The 26012-nt window shown below is 37.4% G+C and overlaps 1 protein-coding gene across 4 annotated transcripts in view; it reads left to right on the top strand.

The window, feature by feature from the left end:
• Positions 1-26012, top strand: part of CDYL (chromodomain Y like) — a 249479-nt gene that overhangs the window by 196518 nt on the left and 26949 nt on the right. The window lies entirely within an intron of this gene.

The raw sequence follows: 26012 nt of genomic DNA, 5'->3' as shown, positions 1-26012 counted from the left end.
AAACTTTTGTTCTTCCCTGACAGATGGAGGTTATTGTGCAGTCACAGTGTAAGCATGCTTTTGAGCTTAAATTTTCAGGTCTAATACTGCATCCTCAAATAAAATGAAGCAGGTAAAATCTGCAGGTATGCTAATGATAGTGGCTTGCAGGAAAAATTATTTGAAAACCAAGGACTGGGCCTGGCAAAAACACACTTAAGAGGCAAACTGTATAGGCAGAAAAATGTGTTGAAGACTGTGGAAGAGTTTGTTGGATGCCCCACTGTTGTTTGTGTTCAGATTTTCTGAGGAAAATGGCTATAGTGGGAGAGGTTGCAAAGCAGTGGACAAGGGAGGAACATGCTTATGGAGCTACAATGTCAGGTCATGGAACAACCCATTTTACTGCAGATGAACTAGGTAACCATGGTAATGCACACACAGATGCCAGGAATATCTCTTCCTTTGCATGGGCTAAAGAAGGAATGTAAATCTCAGAGGATGTAAACAGAGCTGGAGGGGAAAAGGCAAGAGATGCCAGTATGTAAGTGTTCTGAGTAGGTGAGGTAGAGGAGTGTGTGTGTGATGGTTTTGTGATAATTGATGTGTGTTTTGGAATATAGCCATGTTCCTAGTGAAGTGGTTGCCTTTGGAGTCCTGTTTTTTGCTTCATGGCATTCAGGGAAAAAAAAATAGGACACAAAGGCCCTTCTTGGGTAGATGAGTAGCCACAAATGATTCTATGATTCTCATCAAACTTTCACTCTGTTAATAGTGGTATAGTGAGGGCCCTGTTATAGGGCATCAAGTGGAAGTGGAAAGACCTGCACAGGAATGGTAGTGACACATAAAATATTAGCTGAAGTGCAGTTAGCTGTTTCACTGAGATGTTACCATTCCTTCATCTGCCACCACCTCCCTACTTCAGGTCTTCTTAAGCATTTGTCTAGGCAACTAACACTGGAAGCTGTCATCTGACCCTGGGAATGATTGCAATATGAGACTTTCTTACACTTATCTCCTCATATGTATGTGTGTATATAAAAAAATAAGAGAGGCAAGGAGATAGTCAAAATATGTGGTGGCCCAAAACTACACAATGTGCTCCACCCATCTACTGCTGGAGGGATATTAGTTCAAGTACTTGAACTGAGTCTTTCCTCCTCTGTCCTGATATACCACTGCCTATCCCTAAGCTGAACTGTGCAGTTTCCTGGGAAACAGGTTCTAAATATCCAAATGTATTATGGCTTTGCAGGCAGTTACGCTCATCTACAGCATTTTTTGGGGTAACATCCAAATCGTGAAGTAATTCTCTGATGGTAAATCTTGGAAAGAGAGCTGAAAAAGGGAAGTATTTTGTGTTTATATCTGACATCAGTCTCTTTTCCTAGATTCATAGGATTCCTTGAACAGATACCTTTCTAATTCTGTATGACCAAAGTGGACCTTTATTTAGTGGGAAGCCAAGGGAGACAGTCCTGTCTCCTAGAGCTAGCCTGGCGGTGGAGCCTCAGTCTTTTCATTAAAGCTGTGCTCTTCTCCTTGCTGTTTTTTATTTTTAACTTCACCCTGCTATTCATTAAAATGTAGTAAAATGACGCTCGCTTCCCTCCCTCCCTTGCCTGGGGTTGTCATGGTCCTGAGTCTCATTTCACTCCTTACAAAGGACATTCCTTCTGTCTGAAATGGACACCTCATCACAGTTTCAACCCCACATCAGGAATCACGCGTCACGAGAGATATTCTTTGTACAGAAATGCCATCAAATTTGTACCCTCGTTGCTGGCTTTTCATATGGACCAGATCTGGCACATTAATAATACAGATGATAAATCTGGCATTTGGAGCACTCTCCAAACTTCCCACCTCCTCCGCATACACCTTCTGTTAATTTTTAGAGTTCCTGCTTCCACATGAAGGATTCTGTCAGAAAGACAAAAGCACTTTTTTAAAAAAAACTTCTTACTTGAGCTGGTTTAGAAATTTTTATCTAACTTTTTTTGTTGGAAAAAACTCAGTCAAAACAGAATTAACTAATTGCAAAATATAATTTTGGAAGATTAATAAAAGCAGATGTAAAATTTTATTTTTTTTAAGCAATATTGGAGAAATAATTTTGAAATGTAATACGTAAACAGTGTTCCTAATTTTGAGATTATTGCTATGACTACTTTTGAATTGTGTGGCTCATGTTGGGTTTATAGTCCTAGCTCAAGATGGTGAAACTCTGCAGCATCTAGTCTGTTCATTATTTGTTTTCCCCAGCATTGATTTTATTTTTCTAAATTTAATTTTTCTAATAAGAGTACATATCAGGAAAAAAAATCAACTTTTATGCATGAGACAATCCCTTGACTACAATTACAATGAAATTTTGGTATTTGCATAGGACGTAGTTGTGCTTTTCATGACACAAACTGCTATGGTGAAGTTCTTGTCTCTTACAGTCTTGGAAAAGACAACCAGCAAATATTTATTTGTATTTATACAGGGCAATACAGTAACAATAATGTTTGCTCTGGGACTTGGTGGTTTCAGCTTACTAAAATTTAGCTGCTGTTCAAAGTATATTTTTAACAAACAACCCCAGTGCTACTGAATGTTCGTATTTTAAAGGCTTGGCCATGAAAACAGAGTTGATGAATGTACCACAAACAAGTCTAGAGAGGGTGGTACATGGAAGTAAGTGGGAATGGGTCACTAAATTAACACTGCTGTGGTTCTGGTTTTTTTTAAATATGTGGTGGTCATCAGCTGTTATTACAAGTTAACAGAGATGATCCTTAAATGGATGAGTGAAACAGAAAAACACCGCCAAAGAACAGCAATGTTGTGGGAATGATCTTAATGGCACCTCCAAGCAGTGTAGGCAAGACAAAAAGTGGCCTCATGTCTAACAGTAGGTCCAGATAAACCTTTAAAGTTTTTGAAAGCTTCCATCATCAGAGTTGAATTAAAAAATACCTTTGAAATTTAATTGCAGATGTTGTAGGCATAGTACACTATTAATATCCAGGGAAGTTCTGTTCAATAGAGTTACATGGGAAGTAAAACTGTAAAGGGAAACTAATCTGTCAGTCACATAGTGCTAGAGAGTTTTCTTGCAATTTTAGAAAGGACTAAAAGACTGGATTCATTGTTTACCTTGTGTGAAACTTTACCATAAACCAGGTGAATATGATTGCTTGTAAAAATCCAGTTGTTTTGCTGTATTTTTTTTCTGGGTCACCCTATAGTTGCTACAGTTACTATTCAGCTAACATTGTTCAACATGTGGATATAATTGAGAATAAATACTACAAGAAGGGAAATTTTGAGCAGAAAGGCATGCAGACCTTGAAGTGTTAAAATGAGCAAGAAAAGCACATCTAGCTGCATATGTTGTTATAATTAGAGTAAGACAGGCTTGTGGATAGAAGGAAATGCAGTGAATTACATCACTTGTTAGACAGACAAGCACCACCAGTGTGCAGAGTGGCATTCACATCTCCTTCCCTGCACGTATTAGTTCAGATGAATGACTTGCAGGAGCAGTAGACTGTCACATAATACAAAGATGAGTGCAGTATATCACCCTATAAGGACCAAGAGTGTCTGCTGATATTTCAGTTAGATAATCATGCTGGTTTTATCTCAAAACAATTATATTAGCACCAAAATAAAAGCCAGGCATCAGGCAAAAAAATATTGAACATCAATTCTGGTTTTTACCTGTTTTCGCCCTTATCCAATACAGTTTATGGGATTGAAAACCTAAGATATGGAAAACTAAAAATCTACTCTTAACACCCAAGGAAAATAATATCCTGGTGTTTGATTCAAGTGTCTGATAGCTTTAGTCTCCACAGGAACCAAGCATGAGTAGAAATTCTTGTGGAGGCAACTGGAACTGGGGAGAAACGTATGTTCTTAATACAATATCGAGCCAAGCTGAAGGGAGTTCTGCTGCTTCCTCTCTTTTTTTTGAGTCAGGGGAGCTCGTCCAGTTCCCTCCCAAATTCTCCCAGTTGCTTTCTTCCCTCTCCCTGTATGTGCCTGGGTGTTGGGCAGTACTTGAGAATTACAGTGCATTGTCACTGGCACCACTCATAAGGCCACCCTCAAAAATCTCTTGTCAAAAGTAGTTGTCAAAGGTGTGAACCACATTAATTGTCCAGGTGGACCACAAGCTAGGCACATAACGTTCTCAAAAACTCAAAGTGAGAGCAGAGCTGCAGAATCTCATTGCTGTGTGAATTAAAGAAAAGTGGGGGCGATGTGTTAGTTTGCCAGATATCTTTTTTGTGCACTGAAAGGAAAGAAGCAGCTTTGAGCCCTCCTTTTGTTTGTTTCTGTTTTGGTTAAGTAGTAAAATGTGATTCCAAAAAAAGCCTTAAGACAGGAACTTCCTTTTTCAGTGTGTTTGTACATTGCACTTGGATGGTGGGTTGATCTCTGCTGAGTGATCTGGAAAGCAACCAAGTATTTTATTAGTGCAAACAAAAGCCTATGAAATGGGTTAAAGTCCTTTCCAAAGGCTGCCTAACTTGTGAAATGACTGGTTAAACTTCTTTGTCAAATGCAGCAGTGTGTAATGTTGTGTCTTTTCTATTGTGTATGCATTTAGCAAACCTTTACTAAGAGTAAAGGGTAAAACAGTTTTCATGTAATCAATCTTGAATATATCTTTGCTTTCTATTTTCTTTGGAAATCGCCTTTCATTTAGATTCTGTTCTTTTAAAGTTCACCTTATTACTTCCCTTATGTAATGTTTTTCAACATTTTAACCTACCATCACTTTTTTCAGCTAAATTACTGTTAAGTCATTACCAAGTTCTTAAACTTCTTTACTCTTAACTAAAACAATATTCTGAATTGTTGCCAATTCCTTGTTTATCTGTTTTTTGGGGCTTAATATAAATGGAGAAGTGTTCAGTAATGTGATAGACAGGAAGGTCTGTATTATGTGGAAAATGGATCTGTTATCCCTTACTGTTCTGCTTTCTGTCTCCTGTTGCTTGTGCAGTTTCTGTTACAGATTATTGTTACTCTGTGGTGCTCCAGAATTCAGAATATCTTGTGAAAATCTCTCATCTTCAAGGCTAGATTGGTATATGTCAATAGATTTTTTTCATAATAATAAAACCTGATTGAAGTACAGGATTTGTTTAATTTTAAGGCTGTTTTCCTGAGGACGTAAGGTGAAAGTGCCTGGTTTCTTGCATTTTTTTGCCATCTGCAATCCTACACTACTAGAACAGAGTTGCATCCTGGATGCTACAGTGGTGCAGACCTTTGATACAGCTCAGGTGGTGTAAAAGGTAGCTATTTTGAAAAGAGAGGTCCCATTCCTTTCCTTCGCTTCCCCAACCCCAGGTTATAATATGGCCTAGCCAACAGCTCCTTTAGGGAAAGGCTTATTTTTATCAGCCTTCTGGAAGTGACAGTGAGAGAGAGGATGTGTCCCTGGAGAGGGAGACAGAGACATGCTTTTTCTGTGTTTTAATTGTGTCCCTGAAAAACCTTTAATGGGAACTCTGGATATAATTTATTAAAAAAAAAGTAAGGAAGTTCTCAAGAAATACTCAGTTAGGAGATAAAATCCTCAATTTAAATTTTTAGAAAAATTCCTGTTATTTTGACTGGAATTTGTATTACACCTGCAGGCCCACTGGTAAACACGAGGTTCTGAGCTGTGCAGTTCTTTTGCCATAGCATCAGTTTACAGGGGCTGAGGATCTGGAGTCTTGACTCCTCAGATGGGGTCAATAATGATCAGCCGTTACATCCTGCTACAGTAGTTGTACCAATATGAAACCAAAGTAATTTCTGTGAATACATTCATCATACCTGCTTTGTCAAAGCTTGGGAAAGATGAGATCTAATGGAATAGCCAGATCCTATATTGCCCTGGGATAGCCGTACTTCCCTAACCAGCCAGAGAAGTTGCAGTACTCAAACAGGTGTAACTATGATCCAAAACTACTGCTATGAGTTGTTGATAAAAATACAGTGAAGCACTACTGTTTAAAAGAAAATAAACACAAAATTTGACTAGTTCTGATACTGTATGCACTTCTTCAAAACAGACAAGAATATATAAATTATCTGCTGTTCATACTATTTATACTGTAAATGTATTTAAAGAGAACACAATAAAATGCATTAGGCCACAAATTATCTAAGTTAATTCTTCTCCAGGAATTGTTTTTTAATTTTGCAATCTAAAAATACATTAAAAGCTATTGTTTTCTATCTAGTAGGTATTTTAATTTAATGTGCTTTAAAGTTTATTAAATTTTAGATGCCTTTAAGAAACTAAGGCAAATTATAAACACTAGTGCTTTGAACTAGAATATTCTATGTTTGAACACATTTGAAAACTGGAAAGTTTTGATTTAACATGGAAGGAGGAAAGACAGCATCTTACTATTGTATTAATTATTGTATTAATTACTATATTATTTGTACATCTGAAACAGAGCATAAAGAAGTACAGATTGTCTTTTATTTTCTTTGAAAATATTCCTTGGAAGAAGCAACTAAAGTAAGTAGCAGTACTAAGCTGCTAAGAAGCTGGCTGAGAAAATGGAAGTAGGCTTAATGGTTCATTTTAGGTGTGTCAGAAGGTTCACAGTGGCATGTAGTAAGATTCTGTAATAGGATCTCTGCTTCTTTATATTTATTAGTGGTCTTGAAAAAAAATATTGCAGTGAGCAGCAAAGGTACCAAACTTGCAGAGAAACATTTAGGTATTTATTCCTTAAGATATAAGAAACTTCAGAGCAACTTTTCTGAAGTGCAAGGCTAAGCAAAGTGATGAACAGTAGAAAGATAACTTGAACTGATCATTTTCTTTGCTGGGTCCTAAACAGCTTTTTTAGCCTGGGATGCAGATAGGGATACCTTAGCACTGCTGAGGGTGACTCCAGGAAGACTCAACCTTATATCAAACTAATGAAGCTTTCAGGGTTTCTCTCTCACTCACATTTGTAATCCCTCTTCAAGCTTGGTGTATAATGCATATGTAGATAATGTGTTGGCTGGCATAGTGTCTTCCATGCATTAGCACTGCTGACTCTCAGCTTTCAATTTTGATTGCTATATTGTTTTTAAGATGGGCTAGAATGAGAGGGAGTGGAGTAGCTGGCTGGGAGCCTTCTCAGATGAGCTCCTTTGGAGAGGTTTTCTGATTGGACTTTCAAAGCATACACAGTTGGAGAATCTAGGCCAAGCTATTGATGAAAGCCGATACAACAGGAACAAAGAGGATATCAAATAATATTTTTTTTAAAAATCATGTATCCAAAAGAAATGCTGAAAAGTTTGTACATTGCTATTGTAGAGAAGAAACAGATTATAGACACAATGAAATAATGACTGTTGTAGTTGGAAATTTCCATTCTTGGAATTGAATGAGTAAGACACGGAGACATCTAAAGAAATCAAAGGGTGTCAAATTCAAAACAGAATGATAATAGCTTTTGATGTTGCTTCCATTGCATCCTGAGAACTGTTTGCTAAAGCGTATTTGAGTCCAGGAGATAAAGAGATAATGACCATTTAAAAGACTTGTAGGCATTTTTAAGGATAATAGGAATAAGCTGTGTTTATATGAATGGTATAGTTTTACATAAGACTCTTGTTTTAGAGAAGCAAGGAGGCTTTTTGCAACATAACTGAAAATAGTAATTCAGGGGTTTTATACCTCTTTCTGCCTTGTTAGCCATTATTATTTATTGAATAATTCACTCTACTATTATTTACGATATTATTTTTCTACTGTGCAGACACTCAGTTTCTAATCATTGTCCTATTAGGATATTAGGATGGTCATTGGAAAAGCAGTAAAGAGATGGAGCTCTGGTCAGGTGCTTCACAGTAAGGACCTCCACAGGAACCATTCTCTACTCTAGATCCATATAACAGCCTTTAAAAAAATGCTTGGAGAACTATATAAAGCAATCATTTGGGAAAAAAAAAAAAAAACAACTGCAAGATTCAGATACTTAAGGTAAAGAATACTGATTTTTCATTCATCCTTTTTTGATTTGGGATAGTCAACTCAACCCCTCCAGGGTAAACAGATTTGTTACATTGTATTCTCCCCTTATCCCTTGAATTTCTGGATAGATTTCAAATTCTATGGGCACTTCTGAGAAATACAAGAATGAGTTAAAATCAACTGTAAATGCGAAGCTAATTCTTATTTTACCAGGCATAACATTTTATTGACATAAGGAATTTTAAAAAGAATTTTCAGCATATGGAAAGAATACCCTGTTAGGGCTTCTCTTGAAGTTGGTAATTGTGTGAATGTGTATTTGTGGCAATGTAGGGCAACACCCTTTCACCAAGGAATTTAAATATAGGCTTTTTCTTACAGTAGTTCAAGTAGCTAATAATAGCTATTTCAAACAATTTACTGTGTCTTCTGATATTTCTGTTTTAATTTCTGAATACAAAGAATGACATTATTTTGCATTTTTTAGAGAATCATCTATTTTTACTTTCTGTGCAAGAGTAGGCAATTATCTTGAAAACCTGTTTTAAATAGTTAACTTGTGTTCTGTGTAAACATTTATATCTGTGATTACCTTTATTAAAAGCTAGTGAGACATTTTGTTTTCTTGTTTCTTTGCTTTGCACATTGACAGTGCATTTTGTTTCATCAGCTTTTTTTGGAACCTGGATATTCAGTTAGGCTGGGAGGAGTGTTTTTAGAAATGACCTTTCTGAGCACAAACAATGGAGCTGCAAAAAAACCTTTAAAAATATGTAAGAGGGAGAAAATACAAGTTTAGACATACTGCTTATCTTATGTTCATGTAGGAAGTGGAGAGTTTTCCATTTTAAAAAAAGGGAAAAATAAATTAATAAATGTTCATTAATTCATTTTTTAAAATCTGGTTTTGTAATATCTATACAGTGAGAAGATGGGTTTTCTCAAATAGTCATGAAGTAGAAGATACTGATGATGGTGCACAAACTGTGGGTCAGGATCCAGTACCTATTCTGGAAAAAGTATTCTGAAATAAGGGTTTTCTGAACTTAATTTAGTTCTGCTTAGTGTTTCTGCTCTTAAGAATCATTGGAAATGTTTATTTCAAAGACTTTCTTTCTCTTTCTGAAATGCTAGATTGAGCAATCCTTTAGATGCCATAAAGTGAAAGGAAAAATTAGCAAGCATATTATGTTTAATGAGCTTTGAAGTCATTGGGTAAAATTATTCAACCATAAGTACCTTTAAGACTCATGATAAATCAGTGGTATGATTTTTTTATTTTATTTTCAGTTCAGGGTTTATATACCTATTGTGTTCATTGACCTCATGGGAAAGTGTGGATGCTCTACCTTCTTGGGAATCAGTTTTCTTTTGATTTCAACTTCCAAATGCATATATAACTAGCTAACCTTAAAGGCTAAGCTCCAAGTCTTCTGGTAAAGTAATACAAGCCAAAACAAGTAGTATCATAGGATCATAGAATGGTTTGGGTTGGAAGGGACCTTAAAGGTCATCTAGTTCCAACCCCGCTGCATGGGCAGGGACACCTCCCACTAGACCAGGTTGCTGAAAGCCCCATCCAGTCTGGCCTTGAACACCTTTTTGGGAGGGGGGCATCCACAGCTTTCCTGGGCAATTTGTTCCAGTGTCTCACCAGCCTCACAGTAAAGAGTATCTTCCTAATGTCTAATCTAAATCTTCCCTCTTCCAGTTAAAAGCCATTATGCCTTGTCTTCTCACTACAAGTCCTTGTAAAAAGCCCCTCCCCAGCTTTCCTGTAGCCCCTTCAGATACTGGAAGGTGGCTATAAGTTCTCCTCTGAGCCTTCTCTTCTCTGGGCTGAACAGCCCCAACTCTCTGTCAATATCCCTAACTGATCTTTATTTTTTTGATTGCTCTGACACTTTGAGGAAGATAATGGACTTGTTACAATGGTATGTTAAGGTATTTTGCTCTTAAGTGCCTTCTATTCTAGTATTAGATTTTACTCTGTTATGGTGGTCATCTTCAAAAATTCATTATTGAATTATTCTTGTTATTTCCTATCACAGTTAAGGGTTACTGTTTTGTTGGTGTAGTCCAGTTTGAAATGTCATGTCATAATTTAATAAGATATATTAGTAGATTAGTGATTGATGTATGAAATGTTGAGGAGCATTCCATGCTCTATTAAATGTTTTATGATTATCAATAATACAAATTATTTTTAAACAAAATAATAAAAGACATAATTGCAATTTTGTGAGCTTTCATTTTGAAAAGACAGCAAATTCTTATAATAGCATTGGATTTATTCCCAGCTTTAAAAAAATTAATTTGTTTTCCATTTTCCAATTCCTGGTGTGAGGTCTAATACCCAATTAATTTATATCATATTCGTTTTAGATTGTGGCAGGTGAAATTTAGGCCTCTGTGAAAGTAATAAATCTCTCTAGATTCTTTCAGTTAAAGTGTAATATGAAGAAATTATTACTACACTATTGTGTATTAGAAATTCCAAACCTAATAGGGTAATGTAATACCAATAGACCCTATAGTTACATATGTTCATGTTAAAAAGAGTGGGGTTAATACTAAATAAAATTAATTTCAGGATAAGTCTTTATAAAAGTCACTGAGTGGGTCTGTAGTTGGCCTTGTATTAACATCTATACTTCTGCTGTAATTTTGTTTAAGATTTTAATATTTAGGCAGCATAAAAATAAGCTATGCTATGATCTTCCAACAGCTTAGTTAAACTTGATTATCACATTTTCAAATGTTTCAGTCTTTTATGTTTTGATTTTTTAATATATATATTTTTAATGTATTTAACTGTTAGCCTGTCATCCTAACATAAGTGCTTCATGTATCGTTTTGAAAGGCCTTATGTTCTTTGAAGACTCCAAAAAGAAAAACCCATTATACCGTGATAATTTTTGATGGCATTAAATTACAATTTGACATCACTAAAGCCTCCCCCCCCTCCCCAAGTTTTATGTGCTCATTGCTTCTCTGTCTCCTGGCTGAGCCCTGTTCTGATCCTAGCACCCTTGCTAAATCACTGTACCTGCTTTCCCCCCCTGCCCAGGGAGGAGTGATCAGCACAGCAGCATGTTTGGCAGCTCTGTGTCAGCTAGGGAAGGTCCTTGGGGAGGCTGTTGGAGCCTTTGGATGAAAACTAAGATACTCCAGCATCCCTGGCAATCTTCAGCGGTTAAGGAGTATTTCTGTTGGTTGCAGAGTGATATTTATGTGATCGTTGTGTGCTTTTATAGACCTTGTTTACAGGTTGTTGAGTTCCTTGGTGTGTCCAGTTTTCACAGATATGCTTCTAATTCTGCTCTAATTTTACTGTGGCTTCACTTAGAAGGAGTAAGAACTTTTTGTAAGGGGGGAGGTTGGGTAGATAAATCGGTTTGGTGGTGGTTGGGGTTTTTTTACTTTCAGATTTTGCAGAAACTCCTATGAGATTCTAATCTAGAGCTGCTTTGCCCAATGTTTTGGTAACTCAAATCAGTCCTGTTTACATCTGTTATACACTGTGGAATGACTGTTTTGATCAAATCAACAAATTAAATACTGTACGATTGCGGTGATATAGTTTGTAATGCTGAGGCCATTTAGTTGATTGGTTTAAAATGAATTCATATATTTAAAAAAATGTGGTGTAACAAGATGAAGAATTATGAAGAAAAATACACAATTGAAATTTTTTTCATGGAGTATCTTCATTCATGGAAAGATTTAACTAGAGTTAGTTAAGATAAAGCCCATCAGAGGAAGGGTTGAGAATGGGAGTGTACTGTGTTCTTCTCTCAATAAGGGATGGAAAGCCGTCCTCCACTTCGGAATTTTCTTAGCTATGGTGAATTGTAAGCTCCCTAGTTTGCACAGGGATCTCACCTAGTTTTTCTTTTCTAGGGAGCAACTAAAAGATTAAATCAAAAAAGATACTACCTTAATTTCAGTATTTCACAGATATAGTAGGTAAGGGAGTATATGATTTTTTAAAAATCTTATTATCTCATGCGATGTGCATTCAGAGTTCGGAGGGGTTTTTTCAGAAAAAGGTAAGATAAGAGGGATGAAGACAGGTCTAACTAGTTCTTTCATACTAGTTAGTTTGCGAGGTTTTCACCCAGTATTGAGCTGCTAGATAGCTGGATTTCCATAGAATTAGTTGTGGGAGTGTGGGAGAGCCAGATGAAGAGGAAGACTGAAGCTTGGCAGTTCCTTCATATGGAGCTAGTAGAGTTTAGGGTTGTCAGTCATCATCTCGGCTATACATTCCCAAAAGGGGAGAGACAACACAAAATCGAACTGGCTGGCACTGCTTGGGCATCCACTTCAATAGGAAGAACTACACAAACATGAAAAATTGAAGTTTCAACTTTGCTCTGCAACCTTCAATGATATTTGCATACTGTGAAGTATTTTCAGCATTCTGGATGCAGCAGAGAGGGGGGAAAAGCAGTAATGCGGGCTAACCTTCTCAAAGGCACACAAGTTAGGTGATATTAGCCAAATAATAATGGCCCAGACTCTTCTAAAAATAATAACTACACATTTAAACAAAACTTTTCCTTTTTTACTCTTCCTCAAAGTAAAGTGAGAGTAATTGGTAAAAAATGGAGTATTCACACTGAAACTGTTTTTATATTTGCCTACCCAATTTATGTTTATAAATATAAGAAGAAAGAATATTTTAAAACTTTCTCACTAATACAACTATGATTTTATGTACTTGATTTTGTTTGTTGTTCTTGATCATGAGTACAAGCCCCCTTGAGATGCAGTTATTCGGCAAAAGATATAATTTCCTTTTTCTTCCAACATTTTCAAATGTGCATAGTAGTTGGTCCCAACAGGCAGGTCACAGGTGCAGTTGCGTCCACAGTGCACCTTTGGAGGTCGGTGCCCTTTCCCAGAGGAGGAGGAGAACCTTTGGAGCAGCAAGTGCCCTGCAAGTCCTGAAGCAGCTCCTGCTTGTGGGAGGGAAAGGGTGAGCAGCAGCAGCTGCCCATGCCTCCTGCAGCAGCTGTGTGGCCTGCTGTCACGATCCGGTATTCGGATACGTGGCACCTTTTTATTAAAGGTGATCCCAAATGGTGAAATTAAGACGCAAACGAGGTCAGATGTCACACGCACAACAAGCTTTTATTAGAGTAACACAGCAAAGTCCCTAGAGCGGATAGGACAGGGAGGAAAACAGAGACAGAAAAGAAAGGAGAAAGCAGAAATACAGAGGACAGCAAGCAAGAGCATAGTTACCACCACGGTCCAGCGATGTCGTCGGTGGGGAAGTGGTTCCTGGTGGGGAAGTGCTTCAAATGCACCCATAGTGTCCCAGATTTTTATACAGTTCTTGCCCACTGCACCCCCACTTTTCTCCCTGAATAAGGGAGAAAATCCTGCTATCTTCTCTGTGCTCCTCCGAGATAGCAGGGGGGTAGGTACGGCTCCAGGGCTATGTCCTGCAGATAGTCTTTGTTTGGCTAAGTGTTAAGACCAGCCATTTCAAAGAGGAGGTTGAGACAACTGGCACCACAGGATTAGTTTATTGCAGTGGAGTTTCAGTCCTAGGAAGTGGCTTGAGACCAGCACTCTTTGTCTTGTCCTGCTAAGTTGGTGGTTTTCATGAGATATCATATCAAGGCCTGGTTATCACTGTCCCAGCACCAGCTGTAGATCTCCTTTTTTTCTCCAAGCTCAGCATGTCCCACATTAAACTCCCCAGTTCTCAGGTACACATTGCAGGAGGGGAAGCAAAACAGTTGAGTGGGTTGCTGAGACATCTCTCTAGTCCATCAACAAATGTTGTTCAACTCTCAGATGCCACAAGACAGACAACAGATATCCTGAGTGCCAAAGTCCATCACTTATCTCTTGGATTGTTCGAGACAAGCACTGTACATTCTGAATGCCACACCTGCCTTGCAGCAGCAGCAGATCTCCCAAGCCCATCCCTTCACCAGCAATGGTTTAACAGCCTTGGGATGGTGTGTGCAGGAGCAGCTGTTGTCAATGGAAGAAATGGGAGTCAAGGCTGTTTCTATGAGAGAGGGAGAGGAGGGGGAACTCCTTACACAGGGTGTGGAAGGTGATGATCTTGAGTATAGGAGCAGGGGAGATATTGAAAAGAAGCTGGAAACACTGGCAGGAGTGGAAAGGTACCTTTTAAAGTTGGATGTGAATGCAATGACTGCTGAGTTTGGACCACTCTGGTAAAGTGCATAACACAAATTCCTGGAGTTAGTACTAGTATTCTTTCAGCATGCTCTTCTTTAAAACCAAAACCCAGGAAAATGTTAAATAATGGGAAAATATTATGACCATCCATGTTTTCATGCAGAAAATTCTAAAATCACTTTAGTTTGTGGGAGTTCCTTAAATTTTAATTATGTGTTGTAAGAGGCTGTAATGAGAGCATGACTCAGTTTTGGTGTACTGCATTGTACTATTGTGTTACAAAGGAAAGCCTGTTCATCAACATACTTGGATATATATTCCCTGTTAAAAGTAAAGCATATATTATCTATTAAAGGTGGCACACAGTGGTCTCATAGTTGAGGTGTGGAAGGGTCAGAGAAGGGGAGGAGTGTTTGGTAATATTTGGGTTCCTTCTAAATTCTGTTTTGTTTGTATGTAATGATAACCTTTTGTTTAACAAGATATCCTTCCACAAGACTTTGTAGTGGTTGCTTAGACATTGCAGTGAATGGAGATTAAAGGTCATGATTCAAGAGGAATTGAATAAAAACATAATATGAAAGCTATCAGCAATCTGGCAGCAGGGTTGGACTCGGTGATCTCCAGAGGTCCCTTCAAACCCCTAACATTCTGTCATTCTGGGAATGTCATACAGAACCCTACAATACAGTGGTGTCATGGCAGTATTACAAGCATACTTCATGACAGGATTTCTTGCCTCTTGTTTTCCTTTGTATAAATACACAAAGTTGCATTGGGCACTTCTGACTAACCTTAGATCATGAGGTTTGTCCATTGAACGTGCTCATCAGCATGGAGCCTGCAATTTGTAATTTTATTTTCCCCTCAGTTGCAATGCTTTTTTTTTATAGAACATTTAAGTCAAAAGACATTGAGGTCATCTAGTCTGCGCTTCAGTGTATTACAAGTCATTACATTTCATCACTTACTGCTATATCCTGAGTTAGCCTAGAGTATTACCAGACTCTAGAGACTAAATTTTTGTTTGTCATTTAATGCTGAATAGCAGGGAGTTAATTAAAAAAAATATGTTCAGATGAAAATACTTGTTTTGTGTGTCATGTTCTGCATAACGTCTTGAGAGGATGCCATCTGCTTCTGAATAAATAAATAAACTGGATTCCTATTAAAAGAGCTTGCTTGCAGAAAAGCAGCTTATGTTTCAGCCATGTACACATAGCCTAACCCTGGTAATGTGCCCTCCAAACACTTCCTTCTGGCAACCTCTGCTCTTCCTACCAAGACCCATGCAGATTGTTATGCCTTCCTGAGTGCCTGAATGTGTTGACAATGAAAAATTGTGTAGGCTGGCTAATAAAACTTCTCCTGATGTCTTCCTGCTAAAGGGCTTGCTTTCACTATTAGCAGTTTCTTCCTTTAGTGTCATTCTCAACTGAGGGAGAGAACAGAGGGTAGCTCAGAAGATTCCTCATTAAACCTCTGCAGCATAAACTCTGGACTTTTCTGTTGTATATGAAAGTGGAGTTGGTGTAAGGGGATTTATGAATACAGTAGTACAGAGGTGTTTTTTTTGTTGTTGTTATTTCTCTTTTTAACAAAAAAGGGTTGACTTTTGTTGTGGTCTCTATTGTGGTTTGTTTTTTGTTGTTGTTGTTGTAATGGCCCATAGAGTAGCATATGGTCAGAGAGATGTTTTGAATTTTACATGTGTCAAGCGGAGCTATATCCTGGAAAGATTAAATGTTAATAACTATTTCTTTTTAAGACAGGAGGTATCACAAACACATTGCCTTTTTTTTTTCTTTTTTTTTCGTGTTTTGTCTGGGCTATGAAGTTCTGCAAATGTAAGGAAAGTATTTTAGACAACATTTTTGGAAGTTGGCTTCAGGGATATCCTTACGTTCCCTGTACCGAACCTTTGCAAAGGTGGGAAAAAATGTTAAAAATAATGGATTTTTTTTCTCTAAAAAGTGTTTAGGTTGTTTTTTCTGTGCTCTGTGAAAGTGTCCTCTTCCAGTTTCTTTCTGTCTGTTGAATGCCACTTCTTCAAAATATTCAGTCTATACTGCTTCTCTGAGGGGAAAGAGAAATGCAGCCGCAGATGTCTATTAGGTAACTAGCCCAAGTCAGCTATACTTTCCCCAAATTTAGTTCTGTGGTTAAACATTAAGTAGAAATGCTTCCTACACCTGCTTGCACAATGTCCTTTTTTAAACTTCTCTCTGTCCCCCTTATCACTCCATCATTTTGGTTACTTGTTCCTGTCCGTATCCTTTAATGTATGCCAGGCCACTTAGTGGGCCTGGGCCTGAAACCAGCAGGCACTGGGCAAAGGAGTTTCTTTAGACTGGCACTGCTGCTTACAGAACCATGCCCTAGATGTATTTCTGAAAAAGCTTTTTTTTTTTTTTTTTTCCCCCTGCTAAAAACATCTGCTAAAGTGGTGGAGAATAGTAAAGAGCTGGTTTCTTCACTGAGCAATAGCCCTTATTACAATGAGTAGTGATACAGAGAGAACTCTGAGGTCCCCTAATTAGCAGTCTCTTAGGTGCTTGTAACTCCTACGCAAGATACCAATCTGCTAACACCCTCATAGAAGCAGTGTCGCTAAGCAGCTTCTTCAGATACAGGCAGTATGTGACCAATGACCATAAAAACCTCTGAACTGAATTTTATACGAGTAGAAAGATGGCTTTATATCTCAACTAAATTAAGACAGAGACTTTTTAATGGCAGTTTCCCTTAGCCATCCTCACTCTTTGCATTGGCAGCTGTGTCTCTGTGGATTATAGGAATGGAAGTAACTGACTTGAAGCTTTTGCTTCAGCCGGAAGTTGATAATTCTGACCCAGCAAAATGTGGCCTGGACCATTCTGATATTTTGGAACTGCTTGATGAGGAAACAAGCTTTCTGACTTCATTAGACTAATGTGATAGCAGGTCACAGACAGCTAGAGGCTGAACAAATTTTAAAAGGTAGTCTTTAATAGGAAAGTATGTCCTTATTCTCTACTCAGCTCTACAGTAAGTATGATTACTGACATCTAGCAGGTAGTCCTCTGAACAAAATACACAAGGTTGTATTGGGTTATAAAAAAAATTGTGTGACTCAGTATTGTGCTGAAGGTTTTTTGTTGTTTCTTCTTTTTTTCTTTTTTTCTTTTTAACTCTCCTTCTGTCTGATGTTCAGATACTCTAAACAAGCCCTGAGCAACCTTAAAGAGGGTATCTCCAAAGGTGGAGATTCCATAGCTTTTGGGAATGCTTGTTCCAGTGCTTGACTACCACATTGTGAACTTTTTGGGTTTTTTAATCTAATATCTAATCTGAATCCTTGTTACAACTTGTTTCCATTGCCCCTCATCCTATAATATACACCTCCAAGAATAACCTGGCTCTCCTTCTGTACAGCCACGTGTTACGTAGTTAAAAGTGACACGAATAAGATAATCAGCTCTTGTTAGGTGCTTCATTCTAATGTGTCAGCCTATCCTACAAAGACTGAAGGAACTAAAGTCTGAATAGTTTTTGCTTTTCTTTGTTAACTTTCAGCATTGAAAGTCTGATTTTTTTCTGGGGGAGGAGAAGAAGGAATTTCTTCTGAAATCTCTCACCTACCTCATCAAATAGTCAAATTAAGCTTGTAAACTGTATTCAACCTTGTTGTTATTCAGTATTAGTTACTATTTGAATAATTTGATTATTTGGACCTGTAACCTCACAGTCTTTGTAACAAAAATTTGGAAAATCTGAGATCAATCGGGTTCCTCAAGTAGATGCTATTACCAGATGTAAATTCTATGGTGTGGTGTGTTCTGGAGTAGGTTTAAATCTCTTGGAGAGTTAAGGCCCCCACTGGCTCTGTCTTTAGTGGTATGCATTTCTACCAATAGCTTCAAACTGGCAAGATGCTATGTGTTTATAAAAAGCCTGCTACTTGAACACTTTTTCTCCATGTATAAATACTTAACATCTTAAGCTAAATAGCTCTGTAGAACAACATGTCACTGAAGCAATGAATACTGTGATTTGTTGAAATTACGATAGCATTGAAACCAAGACTGTGCATGTGGAAAGCAGATTTGGATTTTTGAACCTCTGGGCTGTTGTTAGGGCTGCAGCTTGGACTTAAGGAGGTGTTGATCAGCTTAGTTTATCCTTGTACTGAGGAAGAATTGAGCGTTTTTCCCTGACAAGGGTTGTATAATCTGTTCTTAAAATACATTCGTAATGGGGATTAAACCATCTCTAACTCACCTTTCGTGCTGCTTTGATTAGAAAAGTCTTTCCCCAGTATATTTTAATTGATACAGGTTAAGCCAATGGCATTCAGTAGTGATTCTTCCAATGAACAATTCATATTTGACTTAGACATGTTGTCTAACAGCTGTCAGGTCTCTGTACCTACTTCTTATGGGCTAAAAAGCCTCTATTCCTTTCATCGTGCTTCATATATCTTGTTTATACATCTCTTGTCATTGTTGATCAACCACGGACAGTCCAAAGTATTTCTCTTTAGGTATGATACCCAAAACTGGATTGTTTCAGCAGATACTTTGCAAGTTCTTAGTAGAGTGTATCGTCTCCTTGCATGTGTAAAGTTTCCTTAACAATGTGCATCAGAATTCGGCTTTGCTCTTCTTTCTCATATCACATTGTTAACTGGTGTATATGTTGTGATTGATTACAACCCAATTAACTTTTCGGTGTTCTTCATTGCATGTTTTATTTTTCTTCCGTGTAAGTAAAAATTCATTTTTCAAGCTGTCTTCCAAATTCAGTGGTATAATGTAGAAATGTGAACCTCCCCTTCTGAAAGCTTGCAGTCCTTTCAGCTTATGTAATTGGTTCATTTCATAAGTATGATTTCTCTTCCATTATCAAAATATTGAATAAAAAATACTGACTGAAGTTGGGCCCAAGGCAGACCTTCGTAGCTGAGAAGTATTTTTAGTTTGATAGCGTACAAATAGTAATGTTTCTGCATATTTTTTCCAACTATTCACTTACCTTTCTTCTGTGACCTCTCAATGATTATCACTCTTAGACGGTAATTTCTTTTTTTGTTATGCCACCAGAGCCAAAAGCATCTACTCCTTCTTTTTCTTTCTCCCTCCCCCTTATCACTAGGCCATTTACTTGATTTAAAGCAACCTGTAGAGGTTGGTTGAGGGTGCTTGAGGTCATGGCAATTTTGTGGGTTTTTTCTTGGGGGTAGGGTGTTGGGTGGCTGTTCAAAATTGGTTGGCCAAGAGCAGAGCCAAAATGTTACTGAAAAATAACAGCAGTGGTCCACGTATATCGACAGGCAGAAGTGTAATACTTAAATTTTGGGGGGTTTCTTGCTTCAGCCCACCCCCTATCCCATCTATTCATATAGCCACTGCCCCAATAACCCTCGTGATCTGTCTCTGCGTACCTTTTTCTGCTCATTTAGTCTAGCAGCTATGATTACCTTCCAAGGTTTCCTAACCCTGTTTTGCTGTTTCTCAGACTTAGGGGTGATGTTAGCACCTGTGAGCCTTTCCAGATTCTGTGGACTTCCTTATGTTATCCTTGTGAAGCTAAAAAGGTACAGTGAGATGGTGCTCACTGTCCTACCTTCCCCTTCCATAACGAGGAGGAATAGTGCCTATGGGCTGTTAAATTGTGGCCCCCTCTCCCAGACAAGACCTTCTTGTATCCTCTGGGTGGGATGTGTGTGATTGCAGCCTCTGAACTGCCCCAGGTCAGGTTTGCTCATCCCACTCTGAAGCGTGACCTTGGGCTGCTTTAATTGTGACTGCATTGCATTTTCATCAGGCTTTGTAAATCAAAGTATGGGCTATTCCTGAATCAGTTACAAATTTGAAATATTTTGCCAGATTTTAAAGATCACTCTGAAGATTAGTATATGAGTAGATGATACAATGTATTGCTCATGAAGTCAGGTCAGGTGATGTTTGCATATATTTGCAACATACAGCAAATGGACTTCTGTCTTCCTTTAATTTTTTTTCTCCACACATTTTTTTTTTTCTTTTAGTATTGGACTTTATTGGTATGGTTTAGTTTTGGTACACTAACTGCATGTTTTGACCAAGGAAGAGTGACTTGCAGTGCGTTTCTTTTCCATGGGAATCTTTCCCAGGGTTTATAGTACACAGAGTCTAGTTGCACAGTGACTTGCAGCTTCAATAGTTGACACTGCTGAATCAGTTACACTTTGTTTCATTTTTTAGCTCCAGACTTTCCAGAAAGTTATGTGCTACTTGTCTGAATAACTTGGGTTTATCCTTGTTCCTGCACATACCATAGTCATAAGGCTTTGTTTTCCAACTTATTTCCCAGTCTTTGGGAAATATGACTGTGACTTTGTTTAAGAAAACAGACAGTTTCTTTTGTTTTGTGTTGGGTTTTTTTAGGTAGTGATTCTCATCCCCATTTTTAAAAACAGTGTAGTTGTTATTTTCCTCTTTTTCTCTGTGAATGTAATGGTTTATGAAACACTTAAACTCTAAATACATTAATTATTAGCCTTGTTAGTGGGCTTCTGATCATTCAAATTAAGGTCTATGATTCAGAGGTTAGAGGGAAATACTCAATGTCAAAATATCTCAAATTTATATAATAATAGAATAGGTACTGATAAAATTACTTTCGGCTTTTATCACTTCTATCTTGACATAATGCAAGACAGACAGCGTCTAGTTACATATTATTTGCTAACTGGACAGAATTATGGAAATTTTTTGTGTTCAAACAAAATACCTGGTTAGGATTTAAAAAAGAAAAAGTGCATAAGGGGTGAAGTCACTAATTATAAATTGGCAGAGCTTCAATTAAGTGAATTTTTGCTGAGAACTTTTCCTGTCCGGGTCCTGGCTTCCTGTCACAGGCTTAAAAAACCAGCATGTGTATCCTAACAACCCACTTGTCTCTGTCCTACATACTTTTAGACTTTAAGGCTGTTACAGTGATTCTTACCATAAGCAATAAAGAACTTCCTTGAGACTTTCTTGAAAACCTTTGACTCTTGCTGGTGTTAAACATATTCTAGAAAGCTGACAACTCTAGCCTGTGTTGTTGGGTTTTTCTTGTTTGCAAGGGAAATCTGACCTCAAGCTTTTTAAGAATCAGCTTCAGAGGGACAACACTCAAAAAATTATAATATTTTACAATTAAATTTAATGACAAATTATTGGTGTTTAAGAAAAATAATTAGTAGGGTTTGTCCTGTAGTTTTTCTTTTCATAGAGATGCCAATGACGACCATCTGATTGGTTTCAAATGTTTGTGGAACAGTGTGAAAAATAAAAATGCACATCTCCAAATGTAAATACGGTCCACAGTTCATGGATTATCACAGTATGTTTACAAAGATCTTTATAGTTCTGTAAGAGGTAACATTTGCCAGAAGAAAGAGGCCGTATCGCACCTTCAAGAGCAGTTTGCCTTTCTAATAGATAATAGTTGCTGTAGTCTGGACAGTCTGTAGAGTGATACTTTAGCTACCAGATGGTGACAGGAAAGGTATCCTGGCTCACTGCACACACAAGAAACTTGTCTTAGTTTACAGGCTGACCAGAAGGACTTAATTTGGGGCCTTTTGTGGCTGCATTCAACTGCAGCTTTGCTTTTGCTTTAATCAGTGGCAAATTGTAACTGCTGTTATGTGAAAGCTGTAGTAGGATAGTTTCTGGTGCACCTGTGAGGGAAGTCGCATAATATAGTTCTCAAATGTTGATTTTCTAAGGAGAAGTTGTTCTGTCTGTATTTGATAGTATAATTTGTGGTGATGTGTACACATAGCACTACCAAGTGTCTTACAGATGATGCAGAGAATGAAGTGTGTCTAACATTAGATATGTCTAAGATTACCTGCCCTGTAAAACTCCCAGCACTGATGCCCAATTCTGTAATCGCTCCTGTGCTTCAGAGACTCCTGCCTCGTAAATTCACATCAGCAATGCTACTGATATAACACATATCCAAACTAGTTGGGAATTTTTGTAGTCTATAAGTAAAAATAATAATTGAGGTGGGGTGTTGTTATATCTGAGTTAGATGAAATCTAATTAAGCCACATTGTTTTTTATTAGTGTAACAGGATTTTGCCCACAAAATGTACTGGTCAGACTCTAGGATCCAAGAGGGTTTTTTGCCGGAAATAGGGAAAATTTAAATTTCATTGCCTGAGTCTGCTGCTCTGAATTAATGACATGATTATATCTAAGATGTAATAATCTCCATATCTCTAATTTAAAACTCTGCAGAATTTTATAAATTGGTTATTTCATTATTTTTGCATATTATTAAAGGTCAGGCTAATAAGATCCCCTGAGACTGCATGTCTAAGTACATGAAAAATCTCTGCTTCTCAACTTTTCTGCTGTCTGGTCATGCTACAAACCTAAGCTCGGTGTGAAGTCATTAAGGTAGCTCTTTAGGCTGGTAGGAAACCCTACAGAAGTATCAGGTTGTTCTAAATCCTTACGTTTTATGAGGACAGTTATGTTTGGTGAAGAGTAATTTCATTCATGAGCATTAAGGGTTCTTGCTGCCTCTTCCATTTGTTTTGGTCTTCTCACAGTTTTCTGATGTGAATCTTGCAAAATTCAGTCTGGTGCCTTTCTGGAGAAAGGCTCAGTAGTAAGTTGTGGAATGATTTGTGGCCTACAAAATGTAGAGTGTTTTAAAAATGGATTCTGTTCACTATTTTTTGAGAGCATCTAGACAATGCTTTCCCGTGACACATCTGAAATTACTTTTCTGGACCTAGTTTCAGTACGTAATATAAATAAAATAGATGGTCACAGATGCTAGGTAGAGCTGTCTTGTTTGTATTACAAAATAGAAAGTTAGTGATGTTTTATTTTTCTTCCAGTAACCTACAATAGTGGGCAATTAATTGTAGCATTCCTGAGATTTAGATTTTTCACTCAAAATAAGGAAATGCCAAGGACACAGTGCTGTTCCAGTATCACATAGCTCATCTTATGTTATGGGGACGTATGGATTTGTTCTTTCTTACAGAGTTGTTTGCTCGTTTCCAGTATGAGCATTCATTAAATTCAGTGGCAGGTGTTTGATTTTCTCAGAATTAAATTAAAATTGGGATAATTTTGGTCATTAATTGCTTTATAATAATTCGGGTAGTTTGCCGTACTCTGATCTTTCCATGAAGGCGCTAATTTATCTTCAAAGCTCTATTTTGTGTTTTTAATAAAAAGTTGCATTTTGCTTGTGAAGACATGCAGATGTGGTTTAGGGGCTTTGGGACTGTTTTTTTTTTTTCTTTAAAGTGAGTGTATTCTTTTACAGTAAAAGCAATACTCTAATACTGTGCTATGCTATTACTAGTCAAACAAAAAAACACTTGCCTGATTCTCAACACTAAGTTCAGATTTATAAATTTAATTTCTCTGTACATTATCTTCACTCTTTCTGTCCTCTTATTTTAGCTTTACAGTACAGTCCTCATAGCAAAGTTTTGGTTTTGATATTAATACATTTCTTAACTTGTTGGTTGTCTGGTTTTTGCCCTCACTGTGTAACAGTTTTTTTCAGTTGCTGTGATGTGAGCGGGCATAGGGAACAGTAGCAGGATAGAAATGAAACCTGCAGAAAATATATTACACTTTAATTTCTACCTTATTTTGAAGGATTTAAACAGTAAAAATCTGTAAGATTACATAGAATATGTAGTAAGAAAGCCATAGGCTTCAATGAGTAGAAATTCAGTAAAACAGCTCCTACTTTGAAAGCTTATTCCCCCAAATCTACCCAAGTTCCTTGAGCAGAAGATACTTGGACTTCGCCTGATGATTGCTGTTCCACAGCCCCTTTCTTTTGTGAGTTAATTTCAGCATGAAGTCCTACAGAAGGATGTTCTTTGCTTGTTTGGTATTTAGGTTTGTCTAGGATGTAAGTATTTGTGGTTAATTTAGGGACTATATTTGGTTTTTTCCTCTTACAATTATTGTTAGATATTTTAAATTGTGAAATAGATTAACAGCTAAAAGACAAATATTTTAAAGTTTAGAGGTTATTTATTTTTGTCTGTGTATCTTTCTGTCAAAACCTTGTATGTTGTTATAAACCAAAGGATTTCCATAGACAAGCACTCTGACCAAATGTGTTTGCCTGAAACACCCATGATACAGTTCTCCACTGCTGTAGTGGTTAGGACTGCTGTAACATCGATGCTGCTCTAGCATCAATATTCTTACTCTCTTATCTCATAATGCTACAGTCTGATTAGTGCGTTCTAAGTTGCACTGGCCTTTTTTTGCTCTGAATCTCATGTTGATGTTCATGGACTACTCTTAAAAGGTGTTTTTTGGGGTTTTTTTAATTGTTCTTCTGTTTATAGCATTTCAGCACTTGGAACTTTCAGTTGGGATGTGAATATTTGCATATATATATGCAGAAAAATCTCTGCTTATATTTTGCTGTTTTATAGTAATACTAAAGACTATGTACTTTGACATGTTTTGTAAAGGAAAATAGGCCTTAATGTGGTCACATTGTTAAATTAACCAAGGGATGAATCTTTGTCAAGAGATAACAAAAACAATTTTTGAAATATAGGTTATAGATGTAAATTAGATAAGCCAATGTTAAATTATTTTAATGAAGGTTAATACTAAAATCAAGGTAGTGAAATAATCAATTACACTGGCAAAAAAAATGCAAAACCTGAATTAAGGTTAATACAAAACCAAAAGAATACAACAATTGGTTCTCTTGAATCATATATGCAGCCTTGCTAAGCAGATGTTAAGGAACAGTTTTCATTGTCAAATAAAACAAAGTTTACATGGGATTTTTAGCATGTGCATGTTCACATAGGTTAACTTGCAGGGGACATCAATATCTAATGGACAGATGTCCACTGAAAGAGTAACAGGGATTCATAGCTGTATGTCATGTTTGTTTGGGTTGAATTTGGTTTTAGCCGTCTTACTTTCAGTATTAAAACTTTGGGACAGTTATGAAACTTTCATTGGCTGGAGATTTCGGCCCTTTGGAAAAAGAGGAGGGAACCTAAGTCTCTTCACCTATTATCCAAACTTAAAACACATTAGCAGAAGAATAAAGAAAAGGAAAGGAAAAAGTCAATCGCAGAAAGTTCTGTGGTGAATATTGTACTTACATCAGAGGTAATTACGTGGAAGAAAGGTATGGGATATTTGGTGTTCCCTTATTCTGAGAACATCATACATTGCCCAGCAGTTTGCTTTCTGAATGTCTTAACTAGGAAAGAAGGAGAGTGATAATGTCCTCACCCAAGCCTTTGTGCAATGACTTGCAATTCAACAGAGCATTGGCCTTTGTGTCAGAGATGTGCTTTTGCTATCACGTTAAAATCTGTTCAGACTTGGCCGCCTTCTAAGTCTTTCTAAAAATGTTTGACTGTGTGCACACTCAGCAAAACCCTGTTGGCTTTTTATCCATTGTGTTGTCTGAAGATAGCCTACAGTCTGGCATGGAAATGAATGTAACAGATCCTGCAACTGTTTCCTACTAACATAATGCTAACACCTGAGGATGCAGTCTCCTTTTAAGGGAACAGATCTCCTCAGCATAGAAATACTGTACCCAATAGCTAGACTTTTTTAAGAAGCTTTGTTTTTATTATTTGAGGGAAGTGAGTTTTGTAACCAGCTCCTTTTGTGGTGGGAGGGCTATTCTGGTTGGAGCAGGGACAGCTGAGGCTCAATTTGAGCAGGCCATGGGGGGTAGGGACTGCTCAACAAATGGAAGCCAGCTGCTGCTGTTGGCACCCAACTGAAGACTCTTTCTGCTTCAACTCCTTTTCCCTCTGCCCCTTTCCCTCCTGATGAATTTCATCAGCGTTTTTCATCTTTTCTATAACATAATCCCATGC

Source organism: Apus apus, chromosome 2 (genome assembly GCF_020740795.1).
Source record: "Apus apus isolate bApuApu2 chromosome 2, bApuApu2.pri.cur, whole genome shotgun sequence".
Classification (NCBI taxonomy): Eukaryota; Metazoa; Chordata; class Aves; order Apodiformes; family Apodidae; genus Apus; species Apus apus.
The sequence above is the reverse complement of the archived record's forward strand: the minus strand, read 5'-3'. Positions and strand labels throughout refer to the sequence as shown.